The sequence below is a fragment of the Solanum tuberosum genome, unplaced genomic scaffold (assembly GCF_000226075.1).
Source record: "Solanum tuberosum cultivar DM 1-3 516 R44 unplaced genomic scaffold, SolTub_3.0 scf00005, whole genome shotgun sequence".
NCBI classification, from domain to species: Eukaryota; Viridiplantae; Streptophyta; class Magnoliopsida; order Solanales; family Solanaceae; genus Solanum; species Solanum tuberosum.
The window spans coordinates 94668-105502 of NW_006238931.1; positions in this window are offsets into that span (position 1 = coordinate 94668).

Here is a 10835-nt window from a genome sequence, read left to right on the forward strand (position 1 = left end):
GAATTTAAACATTAAAGAAAATTATCAAGAAGTCCTATAAAATATCTATTTTGAAATAATAAGGTGAAGAGAGATTCATTAACTATTTGGCTTTATTAAGTTAAAAAAGTCATGTCTTCTGTTTAATTTAACTGTTTATAATTAATTTTTGTAATCCAAAAATTGATAATTGTATCATCACATTTATTAATTGGTTAAATTTTCTCGTAAAAAAATAGATAAAAATTTGGGGTGTGAAAGGGGAACTGGGGAGGGGATTATGATGTGGAGAATCGAACCCTCACAAAAAATGAGGGAGCCTAGGTAGAGATTATAACTATGATATTCTAGACTAAAATATATTATATAAAATGTTTTCTCTATCGAAACACAACCATGTAAGTTAATATTTTAATTTGAATTTTACTCATTTGTTCGTAAAATTAGAAATGTTGAAATATGAAAAATTATTAAGATAATATAACAACTAATCAAATATTACGAATTTCTACTCTAAATTTAAGAATAAAGAAATAACAACAGTATGGGATATTACTTGTCCCGACCCGATTTCCTGAGTCAAATGGCACATAGTATAACCCCTCAGTAGGTAAGCCAACCCGTTCCCAAAATGACAAGTAATGAGTATAAGAGTAGAACTAAGTTAAATGACACTAGCTTTAAGAATAAGATATACACCGAAGAAAACCGAAAACTCTATTTATAAGAAACCGTCCCAGAAACTAGAAATCATGAGTACAAAGCTATGTTATATGAAAATACAAGTCCCAAAAGTGGAACACAACAAGATTTCTCCGAGGAAAAATAATAGATGAACGTATATACACAAAAAGACATATTGATCCAAGATGCCAAGTGCTCATCCTCGTCTATGATACCCAAATGTTGTAAAAGATAGCACAATCCATCACCGCTGATAGCTGGTACTTGGACCTGCATCACGGAAAAGATGTAGAGTATAGCATGAGTACTAAAACAAAGGTAATCACAGGCATTGTCGGCCGACTGAGCAAGAGAGGTTAAAACACTATGAAAAGATAGAATCTAGACACCAACATAGGTCAAAGAGACTATAAAGGAAATCATACGAGCATACCTAAGTACTGCTAAACTAAACTTAACTTGACCTCCATATGCCCATAAGGTACACTACTGTGCATGTTTATGCAAAATCCGAACGGATCCCTATAAGCCCGAAAGGTACGTAAAATAGCTAAGTTCACTAACATAAGAGTACCACAAACCTAAAGTTGGGCTCCTAGCCTAAATAACCATCGTATCCAGTCAACTCCCAAGCCCAACTCGCAAGAGTGACAATCAATCTAGGCCGCCGAGCCAACAAGTCCACTCCTAGAGGCTTAAGCTATTCAACTAGAAAGAGGATTAATTTGGAACCTAGTAAATATAAATGAGATATACAAACCAATTAAAAATGACATTTTGGACTCAATGGCGCAGACAAAATTTCCATACAAGGTCGTCTTGATATAATATGGGTCCCATACCAAACCTAATTTCAACCAAAAATCCACAAGGGGCTCAAAATTAGCCTGAAGCCCTCGAGATCCAAACAACAGGTCATTCTAGACCAAACACAACTTTCTGAAGCTAACTAAAGCTGGAACAATTCTCATCCAAGCTTGTCTACTCAGAATTTTGACAAAAGTCAAACTTAGGTCTTAACTTGGATGTTAAAATGTCTAATCACACAGACTCGTATTGAAAGACTCGTGAGTCACAGAGACAATGTTACTAGCCTAATTTGACCATTGCAAAGTTGATGAAATTGTTAGAATTGGATTCTAAGGTCATTTATGAGACTCTATCAAAACTGACTGTAAAATTTCAAAGCTCTAAGACACTAAAACTTACATATAAATCAATCAAATGACCAAGTGACTAAATTGATAGTTCCATTAAGTCATAAAATGACTTGGGATCGCTTTATGAATTTTTTAAATGACGAACTTGTGATATAAATAAAAAATTGACCAAGAGGTCCTTACAACATAGTCTACTAAAAAGGACTTTCATCCACGAAAGTAAAAGTCAAGAAGTACTTGAAGGCTTAAATAAGCGAGGAAAGTGCTCCCGGATATCAAGCTTGATCTCCCAGGTAGACTCCTCAACCTGAAGATGCCTCCAGTAGACCTTATCCACAATAAAGTCTCTTGAACGCAACCGCCACACATCTTTGGCAAGAATATCAACTGGCTCCTCCAAGAAAGTAAAAAATTCATCAAACTCTACTTTATCATATTGAAGCACATAAGACTCATTAAGAACATATCGGTGCCTCCATAAAACATGAAAGATTCGGTGGATAGCTGAGAATATTAGAGGTAGAGACAACTCATATGCAACCTCACCAACTGTCAAGATGATTCAAAAGGCTCAATATTCCTAGGGCTAAGCTTTCCCCGCCTCCAAAATCTCATCACAACATTCATGGGTAATACATCAAAGAAAAAGGTATCACCAACTAAGAACATCAAAGGCCTACGGTTAGAATAACTTATGTTCCTACTCTAAGCTATCTAAAGCTTGCTTGAATCAACCTCACCTGGTCCAATGCATTCTAATTCAATTCCATACCACGCGGCTAGGCTATGTACACTCTAGCTAACCAACCAAAAGTGACAATGCCAACAATATACATAACACCTCAGAAATTGGAAAGCCAAAGTTGTAAAAGAAATGTCTCATTTTCAGGTACTCGTTGTGTTCTACCACACCAATCTATGGTTTGTAAATGTTTTTATGTGTCATAGATAGAACTAGAAAGTGTGAGGTTGAATATTTTAAAATTTCATGTTTCTGATATTTGACATACGAGTAGCAAGGGCGAGTCGCAGGAAGTTTGACGGGTCATAGAGTGGTTCCGTAGAACGACTCTAGACTTAGTAGAATTTTCACGCACAGAGGCTACACCTTGGGCGTAAACACGGGACCTAAGATGACTAATAACTCCGAGCTGGCATATCATAAGAAAACTAAATATATCTATGAAAAGATGAACTAATGCGGAAGCTAAACAAGAGATAGTTGAATGATGGGGAATACCCAAAACTGGTCTGAATATATATATATATATATATATAATAATATATATATAATTCTATGAGCTTAGTGATACTGAACATTCACTCAAAAACTATCGTTGAATCTAAACTATGTATGAAAAAGCCATTAATTGACTAGAGTTGTTGGGACTGTCCCCAACTAGTCCTAGTAGAACTGAAACTCAACATGTCTATTGTCCTCAAAGTGTGATGACTCACCACTAAAGCTGCTGAATATGGATCATGAACCGATCTACGCGTGATCGGAATGCTGAGGACTTGAACCTACATCATGAAAGGATGTAGCACAGAGTATGCATAAGTACTTGAAAGGTACTGAGCATGCATTATAGGATAAAAGCTAAACAAACATATAAGCTGAACAAAGCGTAACTCAGTAATGATATAATATACTAATACATACTGAAAAGAACTGAATGCAATGGCCAAGTTCATAAGATATTGAGACTGAATACTGAAGTATAACTAAAACCCTGATCAAATGCACTAGAGTCTGATTGTGGGAGCTACTATTAACCGACATAACCCCACGTGAGCTAACCGGGTATCTGATTATACACCCCATCGAAGGGCCCGATATACCTTACTAGGGATATAAAGGCATGCCTGGCGTTATCAATAAAATTAATGCCCACAGAGGGGACTTAACCTACTAAGGAATGTAGTTCTGGGACTTTGAGGGTACGCTGAAACCCTAGTCCACTCGGTTATAAGCCTACTCCCAACTGAATATGTATATGATACATTATGACAAAAATACTTAAGAGTTCAAAATACTTACATGCAAATCTGAGAATGTAATATTTATATACTGATATTGTGACATTCAAAAACAGGAGCATGTAAAACTGTTTAACTGACCTAGCATGTGTAATTCATGAACTAAGAGAATCTACAAAACTAGGGTTCTGAGTTTCATGAAAAGAACTAAGTAATGATTCCATAAAAACATGATAATCTAATTAGGAATACTCTGACAGCTAAATCGCAACCAATATCTAAGGGTTTAGAAACCCAAGGTCTAAACAAAACATGTTGAATTAAGATCTGACTGAATTCTAGGGACCTAGTGGATGAAAGGAATTCACCGGTGAAATCTGATGAGTCCACAAATTGGACACATTTCGGGCTTTATTTTGATAGAAATAGTGTCCTCGAATGCTTATTTTATCTCAATTCTGATGAAAACTCCTAAGTTTCAGGTATTTGAAGTTTTAGCGGAAGCATGGACACTTAAGCACAAAAAGGAACAAAAAGACTGAAAAGAACGAAGAAGTTGAAACATGAGCTCCACCAAGCACACTTGGGCGATTCACTAAAGGGACAGATCCCGCCCTTTGTTCCAGTACGCGAAACCCTGAAGGAAGAGGATCCAAAAGTCGATGAAAGGAGTAATCGGTGCTTCGCCAAAAAAGTTCCGCAAAGTAGTACTATACCGCCCAATGGTCCAGAACGTGAAGATGCTGAAAGGCAAGCATGAAATGACGATGAGACAGAAGTAGGGCAAGTCACCGAGTCATTCGGCGAACTCGACTAACTTCGCCGAGCTATCCGCCAACACTAATTTATGATGGCCATAAATACTAAACTCTTTATTAAGTTTTAGGAGCTGGAACCATTATTATTAATTTACAATAGAATATTATGTTTTTGGAATATTTTTCTCTCAAGTTTGGAGAGGATTTTTGGGGAGACTTGAAGAAAAAAGGATTTCATCTTTCCCAAGTTGGAAGTGGGTCTTCTCCATTCTTCTTCCTTTGCTTAAATCAAGGTTTAATTTCTTATACCCAGTTGATTTCATTATCATGTTAGGTGTATTTTGTTATTTCTTGATGTGTGGCTAAAAACCCCATTATTGAGGTGTGATTTAGCAAATATGTGTTGATATTATTGTTGAGTCTTGCTTGCTGATAGGTTAGATGTATTTTAATGGTGATTTCACCTAGTGGTTGTGGTTTAATTTAATGGGTTTGTAGTTGCAAATACAAAACCACCCATGTGTTTTCGGCTTGCCCGAGAGGGAGGTCGCGAAACCAAGACCGCTAAACTGATGGCCTAAGGAGTGGTTCGACATGAGGTTTAGCCCAAGAGGGTGAGCCCTACTCCCATATCCTAACACTCATCTCGAGATAGTGAGTGGGGTAAGGCGTAGGCTGGCCTTCATGCGGCAAATGGGTGTTCGAGAGGAACCCATTTGAAATGGGGTAAGTTGCTTGAGAGGGAATTTATTACCATTTAAAGCTGAACCTAATCACTATTGTCTTGCAAATTTCATATCAAAAGCATGTACCCAACGATTTATTTCAACTTGTATTGTGGTCACACCCCAAGAATTTCCCCCCATACTTGATTTTCTTGTTAAATTTTGTTGTTTTTACTTACTTGTGACAAAACCCCATTTTGATATTTCACACTTTCGTGTCACCCCCTTTTATTTACTATGTTTTTGTTCGTTAATATCTTTAGCTACGACTAGTTAGAGCTAAATTTTATTTTTCTATTGTTTCTCAAAACCACTCCATTGGGACGATCCCAACCCTTGATTGGGTTATTATACTATTGCACGATCGCAGATACTTGAATTGGAAGTTGTGTCATTGATTACGGAAAACATCAAAATGGCGCCGCTGTCGGGGTGTGGTGTTATTTGAGAATGTTTAGTTTAATAGAATTTTTGTTCTTCTTTGTTGTAGTTTACTAACTTAATTCTTAGTTTTGTATTGTGATTTGTCTAAATCTAAACAAGGGAAGCAAGTGTAGCAAGAAATATTTGGGAGCTAATGGAGTTTCCTCTATTAGAGGTAATGATGTATCAGGATCGTATTCTAACCTTCAAGCAATTGGAGTATGAGCGGATCCATGAGACATGGGAAAGGTTCAATGAACTGCTAACTCAATGCCCCTCTCATGGAATTCCCGATACGATCCTCCTTGATTGCTTCTATCGAAGTCTTGGCCCTAGAAACAAGTTGTTGGTTGACCAACTCCTTCCTCATATACAATAACAGTCCAACTGCTTGACAATATGGCTAAGATGAGCCAAGAGGTTGAAAAGGATTTCTTGATAACCGCATTAATGACTCAAATGGATGAGTTAAAAATAAGTATGGTGAAGGTTGAAGCTCATTGCAGAAGGAAGGATAGATGCATTCCCCCTCATAATAGAAGAAACAATGAGAACAAGGAGATCAAACACATCGAGGGAATGCTCTCAACAATTATCCGCAAGGTGACCAAGCAAGACAAAGGGCTGGAGGGATTGAAAGAAGACATCAAAGGAATGAAACTAATTATTTGGTCTCATTCTAAAGTTGCCCAACTGCTCGAGGACTTGATGATTCAGGCGTTGCCTCAACTCCATCCGCAGAGAAATAGGGGGTGGCCTAATGAGGACATGGCCAACCCCAACAACAAAACTTAAGAAACGACTTGCGTCGTGCCACGACGGTAAATAAGGCGTTTCTTGGGAGGCAACCCAAGGTCATAAATGACTAGGTTTTGCTTTTAGGATAATGGTTCGTTGATGTTGTAGGTTAAAGTGAAGGAATTGCAGAAAAGTGAAAATTTGCGAGCAAAAGTCTATTCCGCAAACCGCCAAGCAGGTCCGCAACCCCGACTGGATTCCCTGTTTGTCTCAATGGAAGTGCTATACAGAGCTTGTAAAACTCGGCAAACTTGAAAAGTGGTCGGCAAATCGCCAACCTATTTGGCGAGTTCGACTCAGTCCGCCAACCTGATCCCCAAGAAACTGATGCTTTACAGAAATGCAGGGATAAATGACCACTCAGGGAATTGCCGAGTAGGTTGGCGAGTGCGACTAACGTCGCCAAATCGACACAATTTGAACAACAGATATTGCCAACAGTCACACTTCTTGATTCTTTCACTTTCAAACTCCATAACTTCGCACCAAGGTAGTAATTTACATTTTCTCACCTTGAATTAGTACTTTAGTCACATATTAGCACTTTGAACTCGAATTTTTGTTGCCGCCTAGCATTACAATTTTGTTTACTCGACAAGAAGGTTAGTTTCTGAAAAAACCCCATTCACTTTTGAAGAGTTCAGCCTCATCTAGAATCTAGGTGTCCATTAATGTGTGTTACATATTTCTGATATGAGTAGCAATTTTTAAGTGCCTGTTTCTTATTTGTAAATTGGGGCCTATTTGCTTTTACTATTCAAATTCCATTTTCACTCTGCTTACCTTGAATCTAAATGTGGAAAACTATGCATAATGGGTGTTGACCAAGAATGGGTGTTATGGGTCTGGGCTAAATTTCATTAATGCATGGTTAAATTTTGCTTTTGAGGTTTGTACAATCGATTTTGAAAAGTGAGTTGAATCTCAGGCACGTTAAGTCAGTTGGCGAGCTGAGTTGAGCTCACCAAATCACTCGGCGGTTCGCTTACTAGACCTAAAATGCCCTTAGTTTCATATCTTAAGTGATGTGGGCTCTGTAACCTTCTGCGGACATATTCATGATCACCGAAGAGGTTTGGCGATTCGCTGAGTAGATCGGTGAGTCTGTTTGATATTTTGTGCTACAATGTAATTACTAACTATTCTCTCTAACATTTTACAGATATGGCCAAAAAACATACCAGAGGAAGGGAGAAAGGAATCGTGATCAGTGAAAATACACCTCCACCTAGGGGCAAAGCTACCACAACTCCAAAAATCAAGGGGAAGGTAAAAACCGTCAAATTATCCGACGCAAGCTCTGACAGTACATGTTTCTACACTACCAAGCCACCCACATATAACAGTGAGAGTACAGAGTCTGACGAAGATTACCAAGGCAAGGAGGGCTGAGTTGCAATCCAAAAAGATGCATGATCCATATAGGAACAGAGATAGTCAATCCACAATTTCAACTCCCCAGCTCAAGAGCAAGCATTAGTGCTGGCATAACCAATACAAGGTCCCAAACATGGATTAATTAATAGATCAAAGGCGGACGGTCTGAGAACGATCATTGAGGAGAAACGACTTTCCATAAGTGGGGTTACTGATAGATATCCAGAGGTGATGGAATGCCTGAAACACCACAAATTCCAACTCTTCATAAGACATCGCTGCTCTTACATACCAAGCTGGATTAGAGAGTTCTACGATGCATACAGTGCATTGGTACCTCAATGGAAAAGGCTGGTCTCATCTTTTAAAGCAGTTGACTACGTGATTGTCAGAGAAAGAAAGGTAGCCTGCGACAGTGAGACTATCAACATAGCTTGGGTATGTCTGATAAGATTAATGATCACTGCCAGCACTAGATTAAACACAGAAGCTGGATGCAATGAAAAAGTGGTTAGCTCTGTTAGTCTCAGATGATAATGCTCTGACATGGTTAGTAGAAGGAGTTCCAATTGAGAAGAAAAATCTGAACATAGCAGCACGATACTAGTTTGGATTCATCCGCAGTACAATTATGCCATCATAGAATGAATAATCCTTCATCATGCTAAGGCAGCGTATCTTGGATGCATCATGGAGAAAACCATGATAAATCTCGGGAAGATCATTTCCTCTGAGATCCATATGCATGCAAACCAGAGCCATACATCTCTCCATTTTCCGGTATTAATCACTGAATTATGCATAAGAGCTCGGGTGCCTAGAGATGCAACGAAGGACGTGCAATTGGCTGTCACCGCCTCCACCAGTATCTGAAAGATCAAAGTCGAATATCTTAAGGACCAAGCAGAAAAGAAACAGAAGGAAGTTGTGGCCACTAGATCTATACCTGCAGAGGCATCTGTACCTACTCCGGCCCCTGGGCCTTCAGCTGTTGTTATCCCCTGTGAACCAATCACTCAGGCATCCTTGATCCGAATGGGACAGCTTGCCCAAACTGCTAATTGTTGGACTGCCAACATAGAAAGCTCCACTCAGGCTAATTGTTGCCCCCTGTGAACCAATCACTCAGGCATCCTTGATTCGAATGGGACAGCTTGCCCAAACTGCTAATTGTTTGAGTGCCAACATAGAAAGCTCCATTCCAGGAATGATTCAGGTTGCCCTCGACAATGTTGTGAGACCACTAAGCACTAATATTGATGTTTTAGAGGCCAGGATGTTAGTGTTTGAGCAAGATCAAGGAGCCATAGATAAAGTAACAGCCGTAAAGCCACCATTGCAGAGTTCAAGAAAGATGTGGACTACCTAAAGTCCACTGATATTTCCATGATCTTTGGAACAGTGGAAGTTCCAGATGTGCCCGAAATGCCTCAAACTGCTGCAGGACATGGAGATGGAATGAAGCATACAACTGATCCTGAATTAAAGGCAGAAACTGACGAACAAATATTTTAGGAAGTAACAGTGGACGACATAGCCGAGACGGAAGAAATCATGATAGATGTTGTTGTGCAAGCTTCTTTGGCAAAGTCTCTTGCTGCAGGATCTAGTGGAGCTGGTCCTTCTGGTGGTCACTCCGGGTACTGATGCCCAGATAAATGGAGCAACCGCATAGCCAGGATCACTTCTTTACCTCTCTATTTGTCTTACTTATTTTTAGTTTTGGGTACTTTTATTCGTATTTGAGGTCAATTGCTTTTATTTGTTGTAGGGTGAGACCAACACCTTTTGTTGCTTGCTATGGATGTTCATGTTGTTTTGTATACATTTGGGTTGTTCTGTTTAAGATTGTGTTTATCTGCTTTTCTGTGGATGTTTGAGCTCATGGCTCCCTTTTGTTTTTAATTGCAAATGATTTTTTACCCTTCCGAAAAATTTTAAATTTTTTGCACATTTTCGCTACCCCTCATGAGTTGAATGTGGTTGTTCTTTTGCAAAAATTTGAGTCTCGCTTTTGATTAATACCGATGACTTGAATAGTGCTCTCAATTAAATGAACATGAATGCACGGCTATGACGAGACCAAATCAAGTTGCATTAAGAATATGTCTACTCTTTGCATCTCGTTGTGATTATCCATTTATCGAATTGATTCTATTGTAATGACCGTTGCACACTAGAAAAGTGTGTAGTAGTCTTGTTTAACTCAAGTGTCAATGCCTTGTGTTATTAGCTTGCTTTGATCCGTGCATGAATAAACCTAGAATTTGCCCCGTTAGTCTGATTGATTTAGAAAGGTGTCCTCTTGAGATGATCTTAGGCAACTTTAAAGAGTGTGAGCCAAATTTGACATATACCTCTTTTGTGGCCTACCCGTGAGCGTGTGAAACTCTTTTGAACACCCTTTGGGCCTTACCTTTCGTTGGAAGAACCTTGATGAACCCCAGACCATACTTGACCCACTACCTATAATCCTCTTGATTTATGGTTTAAGCGAATAGCCAACTTAGGCCAAAAGCCTAAGTTGGGGGTGTGGTGAAATGGAAAAAGGAGAAGTCAAGAAGTGCAAGAAAAGTCCCCTTACTCATTGTATTGCATAAAAATGGAACCCCTTCAAAATAAAATTAATAAAAAACAAGTGAAATAAAGTACGAACGAAATTAGGTTTCAAGCAATCTATGGAGGTGAATAAAAAAGTGACTTAGAAGCACTAGAAAAAGAATTGATAAAGAAAAAGAAGGGAATTCCTTGAGAGTACCACATTTGACGAGGAAGAAGTCACTGAGCCTAAATCATGAGGAAAAGTTACTGAGCCTAAATGACCATACCTTTGCACTCATCCCAATTACAGGCCTTAGAAAGACCTTTTTGAGCTTGAGTAAGCCAAATCAAAAGTCAATTGGAAAATAAGTGCAAACCTATAGGTGAAAACATGCATTGTGTTCCTCTTT